General features: G+C 44.8%; 1 protein-coding gene across 1 annotated transcript in view; it reads left to right on the top strand.

Annotated features, from left to right (window-relative positions):
* The first annotated feature begins 1,476 nt into the window (after window positions 1-1,476).
* The window catches only part of PIGZ (phosphatidylinositol glycan anchor biosynthesis class Z), a 37,395-nt gene continuing 16,436 nt past the window's right edge, over window positions 1,477-22,435 (top strand). Inside the window, 1 exon segment of the mRNA XM_082458650.1 lies at window positions 1,477-17,907. The gene's annotated coding sequence lies outside the window, so the exon portion shown is untranslated.

A 22,435-nucleotide genomic window follows, 5' to 3' on the forward strand; every position in this document is an offset into this window, starting at 1 on the left:
TGTGGACTGGTTGTATCTTTGGATCTGGACTTGGAAATTTCACAGGTTGGGGGCAAGGGCTCATCCCTGCCCTTCACTCACAGCTGCCCAAGGAAAAAGCTGTATTCCGAAGTGTGTCTCTGCTGAGCTGCCAGGAGAGCACCTGGAATGGAGGCCACTCTCCCCTCAGGGAGGAGCCTCTGGAAAACAAGAATCTGTGACTGGAATGAGGCAGCCGAGTAACTGCCGTTGCTGTGGGAATTTTTCTCTAAGATCAGAATGTGCCTGGAGACAGCAGGTGGACAAATGGCCAAGGTAGAGGTGTGATAATGTTCATCCAAGAGTCTCTGTGACAGCAAAATCCTGGAAACTACCTAAATGTCCAGCATTTTAAGTTGGATAAATGAAAGATGATGCATATTTTCACTTGCAGTGGAATACAATGGATGGTCTGCAGCCAACAAATGAAGGACAGAGCTATATTTACCCATGTGGAAAGATTTCCATGACATATTGTTGAGTAAAAAGAGTCGGTTATGAAACAGTATATGATCCCATTATCATAAAATATCACACACACACATGCACACACACACGGAGCTGTCTGGAAATCTGTTCACCAAACTGTTAACAGTAAGTATCTCCAGTTGGTGGAATTTAAGGGCAATTTTTACTTTGTTCCTTAAATTCTAGATTTTGAATTTTAAAGCATTCTAAATAACTAATCATTTTCACTTGGGAATGAATAAATAAACAAGCAAACAAAAAATAAAACCTTCCGCTGTCCCAATCACAGTCCTGATGTCTCACGTCCTCTCATCTCTTGCCAAACAATTCTGAGTCGGCCCCAATGAGGAGCAGAGCTGTGGGAGGACCAGGCTTGGAGCTACTCCAAGCTAGATGTGGATGTGGCTCTACCATGAGCTGTGGGACCTTCAAGAAGCCAGTGAACCCTTCAGAGCCTCCATTTCTTCCCTGAATGTCTGCCTCATGGGCTGGTGGGAGGCAATAAGATTGGGTCAAGTGCCCATGTGGTCTTCTGGAGGGGATGGGGTGAGGTCCTGCCTGCCCAGGCCAGTCCAGGAGCTCAAACTCAAGGCCTCATGGACCGGACACCCATGCCTGCAAGTCTGACCTCTCCCGCTTCTGCAACTATGTGATCCTGAGCCCACACCATCCACCAAACTGTGGGCAGACATGGGAGGAAGAAAGAGAAATCTATGAGGCCAGGCTCATCCTGAGGGAAGCAGACAAAAATCCAAGCTCAGTGGGGTCAGCTTCAAGTGCCTCAGAATTAGAACCCACCAGCCTTGGGGAGGTCTGGGGGCCTGAGCCCAGGATCAGGCAGGCTACTTCAGGCAAGGTGGGGACAGAAAATCGCCTCCAGGCTCCTCCACCCACCACCCCCTAGCTCATTCACACTCTTGGCTCCAGGGCACTCCCATCCCAGCCCCCAGCCCCCCAGCCCCCCACCCCCTTCCATCACTAGTTCACAGCTTGTGGAGGATGCTAGAGCTGGAAGGGCCCTCAGTAAATCAGCTTGTCCAATCAGTGTGACCCACGCCCTCATCTTTCAGGAAAACAAGGCCTACAAGGGCAGGACTTTCTACTAATGGGAACATAGCTCCAGGTTCAAACTCAGAGTCTAGTTCCCGGGTCTGGGGTAACAGAACACAATGCACAGTGACCAGCACACACCAGTGCATTCCCTTCCACCAGGACCCCAACCCAGTTCACCACCTGGGAAAGCTTTAACAGTCATGCTACAACTATGTGCCAGAGGTCTTCATTGGCCAGTGGACCATAGGTGATCTGGCATCAAAATCCCATTTTGATGTCTATTCCTAGCAGTGCTCCTGGCACCACTATTCACTGTCATAGGTTGGTTCCCCAGAAAACATGCTCTGAGACAGATGTGTGCAGGTTTACTGAGGAGAGCGTTTAGGAACAATACCTACGAGGGCGTAAGGATTCATGGAATGGGCAGAGAGGAGCTGAAATGCAATGCTGTAGTAAGGCAGAACCTGGTTGATCCTACAAGGAGCTCTGATGTCCCTCAGGTTATCCCGCCTTACAGCAGGAGGGTCTGGCCTTCATACTCCTACCTCAACCCTCCAGCGATGCAGGGGGAGGGCACACATGACCTTAAGCAGGGTGGCTCTCTTCAGCTGAGGGCAAGTCCCAGAGGGAAACCCAGCAGCAGGGGAGTGAGAGCCTCAGTCCTGAAGGGGCTCTGGGCAGCAGACCACAGCCTCCACTACAGGGGGGGGGAAGAAACTTGCCTGAGATCACACAGCCAGTAAATGATGCAGCTGAATTCAAATCCAGATGGCGAAAGCCACATCTTTATTTTTTTTTTTAATTTTGTTGAAGTGTAGTTGATTTACAATGTTGCATTAGTTTCTGCTGTACAGCAAAGTGACAGTTTTATATATATATACTCTTTTCCATTATGGTTTAATCACAGGATATTGAATATAGTTCCCTGTGCTATAGAGTAGGACCTTGTTGTTTATCCGTCCTATACATACTAGTTTGCATCTGCTAATCCGAAGCTCCCAATCCTCCTCTCCCCCACACTCCTCCCCCTTGACAACCACAAGTCTGTTCTCTATGTCTGTGAGTCTGTTTCTGTTTTGTAGATATGCTGATTTGTGTTGTACTTTAGATTCCACACATAAGTGATAGCCTATGGTATTTGTCTTTCTCTTTCTGACTTACTTCACTTAGTGTGATAATCTCTAGGTCCATCCATGTTGCTGCAAATGGCATTATTTCAGTCTTTTTGATGGCTGAGTAATATTCCATTGTATTTATATACCACATCTTCTTTATCCATTCATCTGTTGGTGGACATTTAGGTTGTTTCCACGTCTTGGCTATTGTAAATAGTGCTGCTATGAACATAGGGGTGCATGTATCTTTTCAAATTATAGTTTTGTCTGGGTATATGCCCAGGAGTGGGATTGCTGGATCACATGGAAACTCTACTTTTAGTTTTTTAAGGATCCTCCATACTGTTCTCCATAATGGCTGCACCAATTTACATTCCCACCAACAGTGTAGGAGTGTTCCCTTTTCTCCACATTCTCTCCAGCATTTATTGTTTGTAGACTTTTTAATGATGGCCATTCTGACTGGTGTGAGGTGGTACCGCACTGTAGTCTTGATTTGCATTTCTCTGATAATCAGTGATTATGAGCATCTTTTCATGTGCCTATTTGCCATCTGTATGTCGTCTCTGGAGAAATGTCTGTCCATTTTTCTATTGGGTTGTTTGTTTTTTTCTTGTTGAGTTGTATGAGCTGTTTGTATATTTTGGAGATTAATCCCTTGTTGGTTGCATCATTTGCAAATATTTTCTCCCAGTCCATAGGTTCTCTTTTCATTTAGTTTATGGTTTCCTTTGCTGTACAGAAGCTTGTAAGTTTGATTAGGTCCCATTTGTTTATTTTTGCTTTTATTTCTATTGCCTTGGGAGACTGACCTAAGAAAACATTGGTATGACTTATGTCAGAGAATGTTTTGCCTACGTTCTCTTCTAAAAGTTTTATGGTGTCGTGTCTTATATTTAAGTCTTTAAACCATTTTGAGTTTATTTTTGTGTGACATGAGGTGTGTGTTCTAACTTCACTGATTTATATGTGGCTGTCCAACTTTCCTAACACTACTTGCTGAAGAGACTGTCTTTTCCCCATTGTATATTCTTGCCTCCTTTGTTGAAGAGTAATTATCCATAGGTGTGTGGGTTTATTTCTGGGCTCTCTATTGTGTTCCATTGACCCATATGTCTGCTTTTGTGCCAGTACCAAGCTGTTTTGATTACTGTAGCTTTTTAGTATAATCTGAGGTCTGGGAGGGTTATGCCTCCCACTTTGTTCTTTTTCCTCAGGGTTGCTTTGGCAATTCTGGGTCTTTTATGATTCCTTAGAAATTTTAGGATTAATTGTTCTAGTTCTGTGAAAATTGTCATGGGTAATTTGATAGGGATCGCATTAAATTTGTAGATCGCTTTGGGTAATATGGCCATTTTTACAATATTAATTCTTCCAACCCAAGAGCACGCAAAGTCCACATCTTAATCTCAATACTCACATGAATGTCTAATGCTTAAAGGGTGTGCTTACTGTGCTGGGCATTGTGCCAGACACTATCTGTAAATTATATGGCTTACCTCTCAAAGCAACCCTCAAAAGCAGGTATATAGTATTACAGCCACATTTTACAGTTGAAGAGCCTGAGGCTTGGTGATGATAAGTAACTTCTCCAAGGTCACTCAATTAATAGCTAGGATTTGAGCCCAGAGCCACTACATAATAAGGCCATACTTTACTGACAAATTGGACCTTTGTTCAGTAGCTTGTGGATTACGTGCATTTTTTAAATGTTTTTTGGAGTAAGAGGAGAGCATGGTGAACTTGACCTCTCTGAGTTGCCCACTGGTCTGCAGACTGACAGCTGGCTGAGGAGGCTGAGCCCACCCGAGGTCTGCACTGCCCTGCAGGCTCCCTACTCTAAGTCTGGCCGGAGGAGTCCACGCCTCCCCCCTGCTCACAGCTCAAGTCCGCACAGGGCCGCTGGTACCGGCACCAACCAGGTGACCCGAGGTTTGGCCCCACAACTGCTGCAGAGCCCTGGTCCTCAGACTCCAGGAAGCTCAGTTTACAGAGCTGTAAGTGGGGGTCATCCCCATTATCATCCTTGCCTTGCTCCAGCAGGTCCCTTTGAGAGGGCTGCTGGCGAGAAACAATTATAATACACGTTGCAAACCACGAGTGCTAGTTGTGTTCTGCAGCATCACCAGCCCCAATAGAAGTTGACCTTTGACAGCCAGCAACCCCACATTCCTTGGAAATAGTGTGTTTCCTCCTTGGGGGTGGGGTGGAGCCCTCTCTACCCATGACGGGCTGTCCTGGGAACCCAGGTCCGTGTGCCTCGAAGCCTGGCAGCTGTACAGGGAAGGCTGACAGGGAGGAACAGACCAGAGGTCCCCTTGCCATGCTCTCCCCAGGCTCTTCTCTCCCCTCCTCAATTAACAATTTGTGTTTGGGAAAGGTCTGCCTCCCCCCACCCCAGTTCTTCAAGGGCAGAGACTGAGCCTGCCCTCTGTCCACAGCATTCCCAGGGCCAAGCTCCATGTGGAACATAGCTAATACCTAATAAGGTGTTTGCTGAAAGAGAGAGAGAGAGAGACAAAAGGAAGGAAGGAAAGGAGGGAGGGAGGAAGGAAGGAAGGAAAGAGAAAGAAAGGAGGGAGGAAGGAAGAGAAAGGGAGAGAGAGAAAGAGACAGAAAAAGGAAGAGAGAAAGGGAGAGAGAAAGAGAGAAGGAAGGAAGGAAGGGGGAAGAAAGAAAGAAAGAAAGGGAGAAAGGGAGAGAGAAAGAGAGAAGGGAGGAAGGAAAGAAAGGAAGGAAGGAAGGAAGGAAGGGGGAAGAAAGAAAGAAAGAAAGAGAGAGAGAGACAGGGAGAAAGAAAGGGAGAGAGAGAGAAAGAAAGGAAGGAAGAGAGAGAATGGGAGAGAGAGAAAGAAAGAATGGGAGAGAGAGAGAAGATGGTAATTTCGCATCCTGGAAGTGGACTGCTCCAGGGGGAGTTCCCAGAGCGCTGAGTGGCCTGGTCTTCCCTGGCAACTCCCGGACTATGGAGCTGCTAAAGAAAGGGTTACTGTTGACATCAGGGCTGGCCATTGTCTCTTCCTGGTCCTGAAGCTGTTCCCTTTCCCAGGATGTGTATATAGTTTGCTGGGTGGCTTAAACAACAGAAATGTATTGTCTCAGTTTTGGAGGCTAGCAGTCCAAGATCAAGATGTCAGTAGGTTGGTTCCTTGGCTTGTAGATCACCCCAATCTCTGCCTGTATCTTCACATGCCATTCTCCCTGTGTGCCTGTGTCTCTGTATCCAAATCTCCCCTTTTCATAAGGATATCAGTCATATTGGATTCAGGCCCATCTTAATGACCTCATCTTAACTAATTCCATCTACAGCAACCCTATGTTCAAATAAGGTCACATTCTGAGGTACTAGGGGTTAGGACTTCAACATGGGAATTTGGGACGACACCGTTCAACCCATGACAGTTCGCTCGTATTCTGTTGGTCAGGGTCGGGCAGAGAATGCCTCACAGTGTCTCTGTCCTACCCCTACCAATGCTGAGCTATCGAGATGGATGATGTCTGGGTGGGATCCCCCAGCCCCAAGATGTGCTCTGACCCTCCACTTTCTTTCCCTCAGCGAAGAGGCAAAGGAGCAGGTTCAGACAGGTCTGACCTGCAGATAGACGGAGCCTGGCTCAGAGTTCTCTCCACAGCTTTGAAACATCTGGGAGAGAGAAGCAGCTGGCTCTCCCAGTGCCATTGCCCTGAAGTGTGCTCATGCCCCAGCCCCAGTTCCCCCACCCCACTTCCTTTCTCTCCTCCACTTTCTTTTTTCCCTCTCAGCTCCAGCTGCCCTAGGGTATCAAAACTGGCTTCACCCATCGTGGGCTGGAAAGGAAGCAAATGGGCAGTGTGGCATTTTCCAAGGATGTTGCATTTTGTACCATCAATTACCAACGTTCGTCGTTACCTCATCTCTCCCTCCTGCCACTCCCATTCTACAGGACAGGCCAGTGAGGCCATGAGAATCACGGGACTTCCTGGGATTTGAACCCAGGCACAGCCAGCAGAGCACAGTGGTGGCAAGTCGGCATCAGCGCACCTGCCACAGCGAGGGCAGGACTGCCTGCCTGCAGCCTCCAGGACACCCCAGCCAAAATCCAGGTGCAATTGCCCTTATCTCCTGTGCTCAGATCCACACGATCATCTCAGGGCCCTGATCAGTGGGGCCCCCGACCCAGGGCAGGAAGCCTGGGTCAGCGTTTGTGGGAGTGTGGGCTCCTCACTGATAACAGAAGTGCTGGCCCTGCCCAGGTTAGAGATGGGTTGGGGACTGAGCTTATCTCTGAAAGGAGAGAATTTCGCAGCAAAGCTTGTTAGCCGTTGGCTGCTCAGCTGAGCGTCAGGGCATAAAGTCCCTCCTTTTGAGGGGCTACCAAGAGCTGAGAGCAGTTTCTGCCTGCAGGTCTGTGCCATCAGCCCTCCTGGACCAGAGACCTACAGCAAAGAATGGGTATGACTAGGGAGGAAGGACATGCAGGCTGACAAGGGCCACCTGCCCCAGCTACTAAGCTCGGAGGTGGTTTGATTAATTTATTTCTTTCAGTAAGAGACACCAGCCTCCGTCAGTGCATGTGCATGTACCCACATGTACATGATGGATGTGTGTACACACGTGTAAGCATGTACACCCATTTCCAGACCTTTCCTCCTGCAAAAGGACAGGGTTGCTGGCTCCTGCTCAAGAGAGGATGACAGGAAATGTCCTCCCCCAGAGGTGTCTTAGGACTCCAAGCTTTTAAAGCCCTTACTCTTCTTCCCATTTCCATTTCCATCAGAGGCTAAAGAACTTTTTAAAAGTCAGGCCTCCTTCCTCTCCCAACCTTAGGTTTCCTCTGAGACCTACAAGTGGTGAGGTGGAGGTTGTTTTAATAGAAATGCATCTGCTTTGCAGGATCTTGTCTTAGGCAACTTTATATTTTTTTTATTGTGGTAAAATATACATGACATAAAAACTTAGCATTTTAATAACTTTTAAGTGTACAGTTCTGTGGCGATAAGTACATGTACACTGTTCTGTAACCATCACCACCATCCATCTCCAGAACTTTTTCCTCTTCCCCAGATGAAACTCTGTATACATTAAACGCTAACCTCCCATTCGTCCCCAGCCCCTGGCAACAGCCATCCTACTTTCTGTCCCTAAGAGTTTGACTACTCTAGGGACCTCATACAAGAGGAATCATTTATCCTTTTGTGACTGGCTTATTTCATATTTCCCATAGCATGGTATCTTCAAGGTTCATCCATGTCATGTGTGTCAGAACTTCATTCCTTCTTAAGGCTAAATAATATTCCACTGTATGTCTCTATCACATTTTGTTTATATATTCATCTGTCGATGGACACTGTTGCTTCCCCCTTTTTAATGCCACTATGTACATGAGTGTACAAGTAACTTTTCGAGTTCCTGCTTTCGATTGTTTTGTGTATATACCCAGAAATGGAATTGCTGGATCACATGGTAACTTCGTCTTTAATTTTTTAAGGAACTGCCATGCTGTTTTCCACAGAGGCTGCACCATTTTACATTCCCACCAACAATGCACAAAGCTTCCAATTTCTCCATATCCTCTTCAGCACTTGTTATTTTATTTTTCTTTTTTGTACTATCCATCCTAACTGGGTGTGCAGAGGTTTCCCATTGTGGTTTTGGTTTGCATTTCCCTAATGATTAGTGATGTCGAGCATCTTTTCTGTGCTTATTGGCCATTAGTATATCTTCTTTGGAGAAATGTCTATTCAAGTCCTTAGACAACGTAAGATTTTTTTAAAACTCCTATTCTTAATGCTCTGAAGGTTGTTATTGGGACCATTTCTCTCTGAGATTTCTTGCAGCCCATCCTGGGGCTAGATCTGCTGCCACCCAGACATTCCTGTGGGAACAGGAGGTGAGGGAGCCATGAAGAGAAGTCTCGGCCAGCTTGGAACCTGGCCTGGAGGACTTTGCTCTCAGGAGTTCAAACCTTGAGAAATCCAGAAGCTTGAGTTGAGCTGGAGCCAGTTTCTGGATGGCTCAGCTCAGAATGCATGCCTCCCCCAAGAGATGCCAGTTTTGAGGGGGTTTCGCCTGGGCTGGGAGGGCAGCTGACCTAGTGCCTGGTGCTGGGAATGGGCAGTGCCCACCCCCAAAGCTGCCTTTGGGCTCCCAGTCACTTGAGATTTGCTGGGGAGAATTTGCTATCCACAGGCCCCATGACCACTAGGGTCACTTAGCACATGCTGAGACCTTTCTGCTGATAGGAAAGATTACAATCAGGTTTGTATCCAGAAGGTGGTGAGTTTATCATCTGTCTCAGTTCAGAGTTTATCATTACCAACCCACAAGGCCCATCTCCTGTTTTATTTATTTATTATCCCCCTTTATCCCTGGGCCCAGTTCTTGGCCCCATTCCTCCTTGACCCTACCAGGGGCATCCATTCTACTGTGTTCGATGTGCTTCCTTGCACTTGTGTAAAGGATGTGTGTTTTCATGGGTATGTGTCTTGAACTAATATATACATTGTCCTGTGCTAATAAATCTCATTCTCCTTCTCGCTTTATCTTTCACTTAATGCGAGGTTTTACAAACCAGTCCAGATCCCATGATGTATTTCTAATTCACAGAGGATTTCATCCTGGCTGTCACCTTTGGGAGATGGTCAACCAGGTGCCGCCATCTCCTGATACACCTTCACTCTTAAGATTTTTAACTGAGTCAAACAAATCAAACAAATCAAACAAATCATCTGTATCTTTGCTTTTTTGTTTTTATCTTCATGAGAAGATATCAGACAAACCCAAATTGAGAGACATTCTATGAAATTACTGACCAGCATTCTTCAAAAGTTAAGGTCATGAAAAACAAGGCAAGACAGATACAATTGTAGCTTACAGGAATCTAGGGAGTAATGATGACTAAGTGCATCACAGTATCCTAATGGGATCCTGGAACAGAAAAGGCATTAGTGGAATGTTAATTTCTTAGTTTTGGTGAATATGCCATGGTTATATAAAATGTTAACATGAAGGGAAGCCGTGCTACATGAACTATCTTTACAATTCTTCTGCAATCTAAAATTATTCTTAAATAGAAGTTTAAAAAATACAGCTATATATGAAAAGCTTAAAGAAATAATAAAGCAATCACAGAGATGAGAAATAATAAAGCAACAAGAGAATACCAGGAATGAACAGACAGATTAATATTTTTTGAAATGAAAAATATAATTCTTAAAATATCAATTAGGCACAGATAAAGAGAAGTGGGAGTTAATAAACTCCAAAGGTGCAACACTGAAAGATAAGTAGAGAGAAAACATAAAGGAAGCACTAATTAAGAGATAGGAAGGTTAGACTAAAAAGCTCTATTATAAGCAAATGTATATAATCAGATCCTCAAAAATGGAGAATAGAGAGAATGACGGAAAGAAAATATTTAAAGGATAATGGCTGTGAAGTTTTTAGAACTAGTGAAAAACATGATATTAGAGGTTTAGGAACAGAAATGCATACTTAGCAGGATAAATAAAAATAAATCCATACCTAGACACAGCTCAGTAAAACTGAAGACACAAAAGACAAAGGTAAGATCTTAAAGACAGCCAGAGAGAAAGGAGAGGTGGTCCACGAAGAATCCACAATTAGAAAGACAGTGGACTCCTCAGCAGCAACACAGAAGTCAGAAGATAGTGAATATAATCTTGCAAATGTGGATAGAAAATAACTATCAACCTAGAGTTATGAACCCATAAAACTATCTTCCAAGATTGAGGGTGATAAAAATTGAGAGTTTACCATCAAGAAACCTGCACTATAGGGGAAAAAATGACTTCACAAGAGCAGTCTAAGATTTAAGATGAAAGAGGGTGTGCTGAGTAAGTAAATGGAAATAACATTATATACACCAAACAACCATTGTCTTTAAAAATAATAATGGTAATTTTTATAGATTTTATCAACCTCAGAGGTTGTGCCAGTTTACATAGCCACCAGCAACATAAGAAAATACCCATTTCTCCAACTCTCTAATAACCTATTACCAGACTTTATGATTTTTACTAAGCAAATAGGTAAAAATGTTATCTCAGTGAGTTTTAATTTACATTTCTTTTAGCATGAATCTGTTGACATAGTTATTCTTTCCTAATTTTTTGCCTTTGCCTGTGATTATAGTGTCTTTTGCCCCAGAGAATTTGTTTAATTTTATGTAGTACCATTTTCTCCTATTTTTTTTTTTTTTAAAGACTTACTGGGTTTTTTTTGGGCTGCATTGGGTCTTCGTTGCTGTGTGCAGGCTTTCTCTAGTTGCGGCGAGTGGGGGCTACTGTTCATCGTGGTGCGTGGGCTTCTCATTGTGGTGGCTTCTCTTGTTGCGAAGCACGGGCTCTAGGTGCATGGCCTTCAGTAGTTGTGGCACGTTAGTTCAGTAGTTGTGGCACACGGGCTTAGTTGCTCCGCAGCACATGGGATCTTCCCGGACCAGGGCTCGAACCCGTGTTCCCTGCATTGGCAGGTGGATTCTTAACCACTTTGCCACCAGGGAAGCCCTCTCCTTTTCTTTTAAGGCTCCTGGGTATTGTGCCATACTTTGAAGTGCTTTCTCATCTGCAAAATTATTTTTTAACTCTTCCATTGCTTCTTCATTATTTTGTGGTTTCAGAGTTTTAATATTTACATATTTGGTCCATCTCAGAATTCTCTTGCTGTGAAGTATATGGTATTGATAAAACTCTTATTTTTTTTTTCAGATGACTACCCTGTTTGCCTAGCCGTTTTATATTGAATAGTTTTCCTCCGCTGATTTGGAATTGTGACTTTATCATATCCTAAATTCCCTTGTATTTCAATCTTTTCCTGTACTTTGTATTCTGTTCCATTGATCTGTCTCGCCCTGTGCCTGTACTACACTAGTTTAATTATAATAGGCATGATAAGATAAGACATTTTAATCACTGATAAGTCTGGTTCCCTCTCATTTGTCCTGGATATTCCTACTTGTTTGGTTAAAAAAAATATCCTGCTGGTATTTTTTTTTAATTGAGGTAACATTGATTTATAATATTTAACCTGTTGGTATTTTTATTGGACTCTTGTTAAATTTATACAACCTAGAGTAATGGACTTTCTAAAAATGTGGAATTTTTTTCTGTTTGTTCAAATCGTCTTTAGTATCCCTTAGTAGAATTTTAAAGTTTTATTAATAAATATATTGCATAAATCTCATTAAGTTTATTTCTAATTTTTCCATTTTATGTTGTTTTGTAATTGTAAATAGATTTTCTTTTATTAAATTTTTTAATTGAAGTATAGTTGATTTACAATGTTGTGTTAATTTCTGCTGTACAGCAAAGTGATTCAGTTATATATACATACACACACATATATATATTCTTTTTTATATTCTTTTCCATTATGGTTTATCACAGGATATTGAATATAGTTCCCTGTGCTATAAAGTAGGACCTTGCTGTTTATCCATTCTATATACAATAGTTTGCATTTGCTAACCCCAAACTCCCAATCCATCCCCCTCAACCCCTCCCCCTTGGCAACCACAAGTCTTTTCTTTTTTTTTTAAATTTATTTATTTTATTTATTTTTGGCTGCATTGGGTCTTCGTTGTTGCACACAGGCTTTCTCCAGTTGCAGCAAGCGGGGCTACTCTTTGTTGCGGTGTGCAGGCCTCTCATTACAGTGGCTTCTCTTGTTGCAGAGCATGGGCTCTAGGTGCGCAGGCTTTAGTAGTTGTGGCTCGCGGGCTCTAGAGCACAGGCTCAGTAGCTGTGGTGCATGGGCCCAGCCGCTCTGCGGCATGTGGGATCTTCCCGGACCAGGGATCGAACCCGTGTCCCCTGTATTGGCAGGCAGATTCTTAACCACTGTGCCACCAGGGAAGTCCCACAAGTCTCTTCTTTATGTCTGTAAGTCTAGATATGTTCATTTGTGTCATGTTGTAGATTCCACATATAAGTAATAGCACATTGTATTTGTTTTTCTCTTTCTGACTTACTTCACTTAGTATAATTTCTAGGTTCATCCATGTTGCTGCAAATGGCATTACTTCATTCCTTTTATGGCTGAGTATTATTCCATTGTATATATGTACCACATCTTCTTTATCCATTCATCTGTCGATGGACATTCAGGTTGCCTCCATGTCTTGGGTATTGTGAATAGTGCTGCTGTGAACACAGGGGTGCATGTGTCTTTTCAAATTATAGACTTGTCCAAATATTTTTCCAGGAGTGGGATTGCTTGATCATATGGCAACTCTATTTTTAGTTTTTTGAGGAACTTCCTTACTGTTCTCCATAGTGGCTGTATCAATTTACATTCTCACCAACAGTGTAGGAGGGTTCCCTTTTCTCCACAACCTCTCCAGCATTTATTATTTGTAGACCTTTTAATGATGGCCATTCTGACTGGTGTGAGGTGGTACCTTATTGTAGTTTTGATTCGCATTTCCCTAATAATTAGCAATGTTGAACATCTTTTCACGTGCCTGTTGGCCATCTGTATGTCTTCTTTGGAGAAATGTCTATTTAGGTCTTCTGCCCATTTTTCGATTGAGTTTTTTTTGTTGTTGTTTTTGAGTTGTATGAGCTGTTTGTATATTTTGGAAATTAAGCCCTTGTCAGTCACATCATTTGCAAATATTTTCTCCCAGTGCATAGGTTGTCTTTTCGTTTTGTTTATGGTTTCCTTTGCTGTACAGAAGCCTGTAAGTTTGATTAGGTCCCATTTGTTTATCTTTGTTTTATTTCTATTGCCTTGGGAGACTGACCTAAGAAAACATTGGTATGATTTATGCAGAGAATGTTTCACCTATATTCCCTTCTAGGAGTTTTATGGTGTCAGGTCTTATGTTTAAGTCTTTAAGCCATTTTGAGTTTATTTTTGTGTCTGGTGTGAGGGAGTGTTCTAACTTCATTGATTTATATGTGGCTGTCCAACTTTGCCAACACCGCTCGCTGAAGAGATTGTCTTTTCCCCAGTGTGTGTTCTTGCCTCCTTTGTTGAAGAGTAATTATTCATAGGTGTGTGGGTTTATTTCTGGGCTCTCTATTCTGTTCCATTGATCCATATTTCTGGTTTTGTGCCAATACCATGCTGTTTTGATTACTGTAGGTTTGTAGTATTGTCTGAAGTCTGGGAGAGTTATGCCTCCTGCTTTGTTCTTTTTTCTTAGGATTGCTTTGGCAATTCTGGGTCTTTTTGGTTCCATATAAATTTTAGGAGTATTTGTTTTAGTTCTATGAAAAATGCCATGAGTAATCTGATAGGGATCACATTAAATCTGTAGATTGCTTTGTGTAGTATGGCCATTTTAACAATACTGATTCCTCCAATCCAAGAGCATGGGTTATCTTTCTATTTCTTTGAATCACCTTCACTTTCCTTTATTAATGTTTTATAATTCTCAGTATATAAGTCTTCTCGTCCTTGGTGAGATTTATTCCTAAGTATTTTATTTTTTTGCTGCAATTTTAAAAGGGATTGTTTGTTTTCAGTTCTTTTCTGATATTTCATTGTTAGTGTAAAGAAATGCAACCAACTTCTGTATGTTAATCTTGTATCCTGCTACTTTGCTGAATTTGTTTATCAGTTCTAGTAGTTTTTGTGTGCAGTGTTTACGGTTTTCTATATATAGTATCACGTCATCTGCATATAATGACAATTTTAACTCTTCCCTTCCAATTTGGATACATTTTATCTCTTTTTCATGTCTAATTGCCGTGGCTAGGACTTCCAATACTATGTTGAATAGAAGTGGTGAGAATGGTCATCCTTGTCTTGTTCCAGATTTTAGTAGGAAGGCTTTCAACTTTTCACCATTGAGCATTATATTGGCTGTGGGTTTGTCATAGATAGCTTTTATTATGTTGAGATATGTTCCTTCTATGCCCACTTTGGTAATAGTTTTTATCATAAATTGATGTTGAATTTTATCAAATGCTTTTTCTACATCTATTGAGATGATCATTTGATTTTTGTCCTGTCTTTTGTTGATGTGGTGTATCACATTGATTGATTTGCATATGTTGAACCATCCTTGCAACCCTGGGCTGGATCCAACTTGGTCGTGGTGTATGATCTTTCTAAGTGTTGGTTTATGGTTTGCTAATGTTTTGTTGAGAATTTTTACATTTATATTCATCAAAGACATTGACTTGTAATTTTCTTTTTTGCTGTGTCTTTGTCTGGTTTTGGTATCAGGGTGATGGTGGCTTCATAGAATGTCTTTGGGAGTGTTCCCTTCTCTCCAATCTTTTGAAAGAGTTTGAGAAGGATCAGTTTAAGTTCTTCTTTTTATGTTTGGTAGAATTCGCCTGTGAAGCCATCTGGTCCTGGACTTTTGTTTGTAGGGAGTTTTTTAAATTACAGATTCTTAAATAGATTATTTTCTTCCATTAGTTTTTCTAACTAGCTGTTGTTTGTAAATGTGAAATCTATAGTTTCTGAATATTAATTTTAAACCAGAACTCTTACTGCATTATTTTGCTACTTGTAATATTTTCTTTTTAATAAATGTTATTTTTTTTAAAAAAAAAGCAGTTTTAGGTTCACAGAAAAATTAAATGGAAAATATAAAGAGTCCTCATATACCCCCTGTCCCTGCCCTTCCCCTGCCACAGACACAAGCTCCCTCACCATCAATATCCTATATCAGAGTGATACATTTATTACAAATGATGAACCAACATTGACATATTACCAACCAAAATCCATAGTTTACATTAGAGTTCACTCTCTGTTTGCACATTCTATGGATTTTAACAAGTGCATAATGACATGTATCTATCATTATAGTATCATACAGAATAGTTGCCCTGGCCTAAAAATTCTGTACTCCATCTATTCAATCCTCCCCTGCCGTGAACCTCTGGTAACCACTGATGTTTATACTACTTCTATAGTTTTGCCTTTTCCAGAATATTATACAGTTGAGATCAGTATACAGTTGGCTACAGTATGTAGCCTGTTTAGATTGGCTTCTTTCACTTAGCAATATGCACTTAAGCTTCCTCCATGTCTTTTCATGGTTTGATGGCTCACTTCTTTTTAGCACTGAATAATATTCCATTGCCTGCCTCTACCACAGTTTATTCATCCATTCATCTACTGAAGGCCATCTTGGTTGCTACCGAGTTTTGGCAATCACGAATCAAGCTGCTATAAACATTTGTGTGCAGTTTTTCATGTGGACATACGTTTTCAACTCATTTATGTAAATACCAAGGAACACAATGCTGGATTGTATGATAATAATATGTTTAGTTTTGTAAGGAACCACCAAACTGTCTTCCAGAGTAGCTGTACCCTTTTGCATTCCCATGAGCAACGAATGAGAGTTCCTATTCTGCCACATCCTCACCAGCATTTGGTGTTTAATACATTTTGAGTCAAATCTTTTGGGTTTTCCAGGTATAAAATTATGCTATCTGGAAATAATAATTTTCCTCCTGCTTTCTGAGTTCTATACTTCTATGTTCTACTCTTGTCAAATCACATTGGCTACTACATACAGAAAAATGGATGTAGCTGTAAAATAACAGCTGTAAAAGTGGACAAATCTCTCTTGTTCCTGACTTTGAGTTGGGAGAGCTTCTCTCTACTAAGCACAATGCTGCCTTTGATATTGAGAAAAATATATTTTATCATGTTAAGGAAGTATATACCTACTCCTATTTTATTGAGTGTTTACCAAGATTCAGTTGTTGAATTTTCCAGCCTTTATAGAGGTAATCATATGATTCTCTTTTGATCTATTAATATGGTAAATTATATTGATGGATTTCCTAATATTAAATGATTCTCATATTTCTGGAAGATAGCTATTTTTTTAAAAATTACTTGAATTCTTCACACACAAAGAAACTTTCTTATTTGAACCCTTGTCTCTGAAAAAAAAGTTAAATGTGCAAATACAAAGAAGCTACTCATCAAGTGCTCCTGTTCCTTTAATAGATCCAAGTTGATTTATATATGAAAAACCTGGTTCCTTATGGCTGGAGAGGCACAGAAAATGGCCCAAAGGAAACCCCTCCCCGCCAATACAAATATGAAGCTTTGCTTAGCTTTAGGTCAGACAAGGGGGGCTCTTTGCCTGAGGACCATCCCTGGGCCCAGGGAGCTATGAGGCCTGGAGCCCCATCTAGCCTTCAGGTGAGTCACTCCCACCTCTTAGGGTCACCAGTCAATTCTGTTAATGATTTGAGATCTGTTTCTCAACTTCTTTCACTATGCTGGGGGCCCAAGGCCAGCACTCCTCATGAGGGAATGAGGGAACGGGAAGCAAAGAACAAAGGTCAGCATCATCTGGGCATGGTATGTCATTTGAGTTTCTTGGGAAATGGCTTTCTGGGCTCAGCAAGGAAATTTGAACTCATGGAAAATGGGAGACCTTCACTTCTACAGAGCAAATCCCTGTGATCACCAGCCTACTGCTTCTCTGTGTCTCTGGCTCTGTCCTTAACTCTGATGCTGACCTTCTAGCTCTCTCTTCCCAGCTTGGATGGGCCCTTGTCCCTAAGTCTCTGGCGGCGATTCCAGCAGCCTAGGCCATCCACGTCATAGATACAGCCCAGGCTTCCTAAAGGCTTCAACTGGTGAGTCCCTGCTTTGCTGAGACAGAGCCAAAAGGAAATAGCCCAAGGCAGGCAGCACCACAAAACTTAGGCAGAACCATATGAAACTGTCAACAATCAGCTAGTTTTGACCTTCAAAAAACAGCATTGTTACATGGTTCAAACACAAATGCTGCCTTTGAGATCGAAGTAGTCACAGAACCAAATCTGTGGTGCCACCCAGTGGTCGGAACAAGCAAATGGTGCTTGTTTCATTAATCATGATGGTGATGATAACAGAATAACATTTCTGTTATCTGAAATAACAGGTGGGAGTTCCCACTACGCGCTGGGAGTTAGAGCTTTACACAAGTGATTATTTAATGCTATTGTGGTTTATGGTAATAATTACTTATTTTTATATACTACAAACAGCTCTTCTGAGGTAGGCAGTAGGTATTACTCTCCCCATTTTATAGGTGAGAAAAATGAGGCTCAGGGGATTTAAGCAAGTGATGCAGGATCACACAGCTGAGGGAGGCAGACCTAGGTCACACTCTTCACATTCTGTGGTTTCCCTTCCCGTTTTAGGGAGAAGATGAGGCTTCCACGCTGGAAATCGACACTCGCAGAGGTCCCAGGCAAAGCTGATCCCGGTGCACACACCTGATGTCTGAGCACTTCGTGTCATACAGGAGCAGAAGATGTTAGTAGAACCATTAAGGTAGGCCATTAAATCAATAGTTTTAAAAAATGATATTAAAAGAAGTTTATTAAAAATTTAAAAACTGTATAATTTTTTTAAAATTGGGACTTCCCTGGTGGCGCAGTGGTTAAGAATCCGCCTGCCAATGCAGGGGACATGGATTCAAGCCCTGGTCTGGGAAGATCCCACATGCCACGGAGCAACTAAGCCCGCGAGCCACAACAACTAAGCCCGTGAGCCACAACTACTGAGCCTGCGTGCCACAACTACTGAAGCCCACGCACCTAGAGCCTGTGCTCCACAACAAGGGAAGCTACCACAATGAGAAGCCTGCGCATGCAACGAAGAGTAGCCCCCGCTCACCACAACTAGAGAAAGCCTGCTCACAGCAACGAACACCCAATGCAGCCAAAAATAATAAATAAATCAATAAAATTTATTTTTAAAAAAAAGAAAGAAAAATCACCACTAAAAAAAAAATTGATGAAGTAATTGTCAGCTTAGTGAAGTTCACTCTGGAAAATTCTGTCCAAAAATTAATCAGGATTTGTGTAACTTGGATTAAGTGTTTTAATTCAAATCTTCCTTTGGGGTAAAAAGTGTCCTTTAAATCAAATGGCCAAATACTCCCTCCCATGATGCCATGGCTGCTTCCTCCCATCCTTTGCCTGGGGGCCAAGAGAAGAAGCTGTTTTGTTAGGCAGGCTGAGGAAATGGTAAAGCAGGCAGGATGCCCTACCACCACCAAGGCTCCTGAGCTGGTTGGGCACAGCGAATCGGGAGGGCGTCACAATGGCCAAGCCATGGGATACTGGTCAGAGCCATCCTGGCCGGAGAGGGCCAGGACTATTTCAAGTGACTTACCTCCAAGACATTAGAGCTTTGCGGTTTTCTAGAGACGACAGTGTCATTTTACAGATGGAGAAGCTGGAGCACAGACAAAGGGATCAGCCTGCCCAGGGTCACACATCTGTCTAGTTGGTGGCAGAGCCAGGTCATTACCCAGGTGCTGACTCCCCATCCCGGCTCCTTGTAGCCCCCGGATGAGATGGGAAACACTGTTGCCACAACTGACCTGTGACTTGTGAGCTAGGAAAACCACAGGAGGACCTGAGCCAGGACCTCAGCTGTTCTGGAGCCTGCACCACCTGAGAATTTTGTCCCGCTCCATGTGGGCCCAGGGCAGAGAGAGGAGGAACCGAAGACAGTTCCAGCACAGGCTCTGCACCTGTCTTTCAGTTTCCTAGAGTCTAGTCCTGATTTCAGATGTTGACAAGGAAGAGGAGGAAGATGAACGAGGAGGGGGGACAAAGGAAGAGCAGGGGGGACTGGAGGACTGGAAGAAGGGGACCCTGACCAGAGAAGAGAAGGCCTCGGGGTTACCTGGTTACATCTTCAGGCTTAGGAAGGGCTCTCATACCAGGCTGCTGCTTCTCATGTAAGCTTTGTATATCCATCTGAACTTTTTTATCTGTGCCCATGTATTACTTTGATTAAAAACGTAGGCTAAAGCAGGAAAGACTTCAATTAGACACGAGGAAACTGAAGGGTGACAAAGCCCTGCCCTGGCAAGTAGAGAGATGAAGATCCCCAGGGGGCAGGGGTCCCAAGGGAGGGGCAGACAGCACCTTCCAGCTGGGCCAGAGTGGGGGAAATGAGCCCTTGTCTATACTGTATTCAGTACTTAAAATATCTGGTATTTACTGTATGTACATAATATCTCAGTAAAGTAGGTAGGGGCTGTTTTGTTGTTTTTTAATGTGAGGGCTGCTGTGCAGCATGAAAGGGAATACAGGTGAAGGGACTCTGCTTAAGACCTTCCAAAAAACGTTTGATTGGGCACAGAGGACAGGAGTCTCTCCTCTAGGCCAGGTCAGCCTCCCCCGGCAGGCTTAGTGAAACACTCCCGCGCTAGAGGGCAGTAGTCGCCGGCCACCACAATCCGTCCACAGCCCCGGGGACCCAGAGGGACCCCAGAGGGACCCGGGAGGCTACGAGCCCCCCAGTGGCGCACCGAGCTCCGTCATGGAGCCCGCGAGTGGGGGGGGGGGTCGGTCACCCCACGGAGGGACCAGGAGCAGCGGGCTCGGCGGGCCTCGCGCCGGGGAAGGGAGCCTGGGCTCCCGGGCACACAGTGACCTTCTCCGGCCCCGGCTGCCGGGCAACCCTGGGCTAGTGACCTGTCCCCCACTTGTGGAATGCAGAGGGGTGGGGGGGAAGCGGCGCCCGCCGCTGCAGAGAAGGAGCTGCGTCCGGGTGAAACCGACCCTGCGTCTTCGGCGCGGCTTTCCAAACCAGGCCCGCAGAGCCTGTCCTCCCTGATCTGCTCCACCAACAGAGCAGGTCATCTTAGCCGTAGCAAGCCCCACCCACAGAGAACTCAGAAATTCTTCTTTTGAATGACAAAGAAGTATGGCCTAGAAATGTTCTGCTTAATTGCCCCGCGTGCTAAAAAGGCGGCTCACCAGGCGTGGCTCGCCAAGGAGGGGGCTGCTAGGGGAACGAGCTGGAAGCGGGGTAGGGGAGAGACCAGCCGCTGCCCGGCGTGCCACGGCCCAAGGGCCACCGGGGACCCTCCATCGTCCCCCCGACCTCGCTGGAACCGCGAGGGACGCCTTGGGCGGCCCCGCCCGCCGGTGCGCTGGTCTCCAGCCCTCTCCTCCACACCTCCGCCCCGCCTGGCGCACTGCGTGGCTTGCCTAATTCCCTGGACCGGACAGAGAGGCGGCCGCGCTGAGACTCGCCTCCGGGCTCCAGCCCTTTGGTGCACCCACCCCCTGTGCGGGCTCTCGCGGGGCCGCAAGCCGCCAGCAGGTCAGGTGCAGCTCGGAGCAGCGCTCGGTGAGTCGCCCAAGCAGCTCGGGAAGAGTTGATGGGGGTCAAGGGGGAGGGAGGGAAGGTCAGGGAGGAAGGCGATTGTTTCCATTCTTACCTTTGCTAGCTGCCCAGAGACCAGCAGAAGCTAGAGTCGGGAGGCAAGCAAGGGACCTTTGGCCTCCACATTTTCGGGGGCAACTTTCCTCAAACCGGGATCCGCCGGCTCTGAGCACTGACCGGCCCCAATCAAGGGGAGACAGGAAGCTCGCAGTTTTCTTGGGAAGGGGAAGGGAGGCTGTGGGTATCCTCCACTTTCAATCGCTAGCTTTGGACCCAGACAGAGACCTAGACTTGAATCCTCTCCTACTACCGTGTTGTTGGGTGGTTCCGTAACTTTACTGAGCCTCACTTTCCCCGTCTATAAAATGGGAATATAAGGCTACCTCCCAGGGTCCCTGTGAAGATGAAGCCAAAAGACGCTGCAAAGTGCTGAGCCCGAAACCTGTGAGCACCGGTCCGCATGTACCGGAGAAGAATCGCCACTTCCGGTCTCATGGGGTGCCCTTTGGGCCAGGCCTGTCCTCTGGAAGGGTGAGAGGATGGCCTCCCTAACCAGGAGTCACATGGGGGCACAGACAAGGGGCAAAGTCCTGTCACCAAGGCTGCTCCAGGCGACCCTGTGGCGCTCTGGTTGGTGCTGTCGGGGCCTTTGCGTGGGATGCACGATATGACAAGGACAGTTTTCCTTAAGGAGGACATCCCCCACCGTACCTTCTCCCCAGACGCCTTCACCTCAGGAAAGTGGGAACCACTGTCGAAATTATTAACACCTAGAAACTCCCTGCCAGAGAGCCGAGTTCCCATTTTCCAGGTGGGAACCGCGAGGTCACGGATGGTTAAATGATGTATGCTAGTTAATGGAGATACCTTACTCTCTTCCACTCTCCCTTATGTATGTTTAATGCTGTGTGTTGCATTCTCTGTTAATCAAAGGATAAACATGGGTCCGTTTGGGCAGCCAGAGAAGGAGGCACCAGGGACAGACATTGCAATGCTTCCACGATGGGGCGCCCTGCAGGGTTTACTGCCGGGCTCTGGGTGGAGGTGAGGATGAAATGCAACACCAAACAAGAAAATGGACTCAGGAAAGCCACTCTCACTCTCTGCCCCTGGGATGGACCCCAGAGTTTGGAACAAGACCTTGCCCTTGAGGGACATGGTCCTGGCGCGCTTTGAGCCAGAGAAGACGCCTTTGGCTGCTGCGCAGGGGCCCCCTTCTCCAGCACTTCCTCCCATGCAGTCTTTAAAACCTGCTCCGAATACTGACTGGATCCAGAGAAGGGACTGAACCTTGGGCCCGCCGCCCTTTCCCATAAAGCAACGACCCTGCAGTTTTGTCAGAAAGAAGTTTAAGTTTGAAGGTAAAGACGTTCCTTGGAATGAGCCACATGCTATGACTGCCATTCTGGACCATGCTCATTCACAGTTGTGTCTCCAGGACACGATGCTACGCACACAGTGGGCGGCAGAGAAAGGTGGACCACCAAGAGCCAGCCCCGGCCCTCTGACTCAGCGAGAAAGACAAGTGTCTCTGCCCAACCTTCCGGTCCTCTCGCTCCACTGATGTGATCTCTTCCCCACCTTCCTTCCCACCCACCCCAACCCGCGCCCGGCGTAGTGGTTTCTGCTTCTCTGTACCCCTGCCACTGAGATGGTCTCTCCCTGCTGC

This window comes from Balaenoptera physalus, assembly GCF_965194825.1.
Source record: "Balaenoptera physalus genome assembly, chromosome: 4".
Taxonomy (NCBI): domain Eukaryota; kingdom Metazoa; phylum Chordata; class Mammalia; order Artiodactyla; family Balaenopteridae; genus Balaenoptera; species Balaenoptera physalus.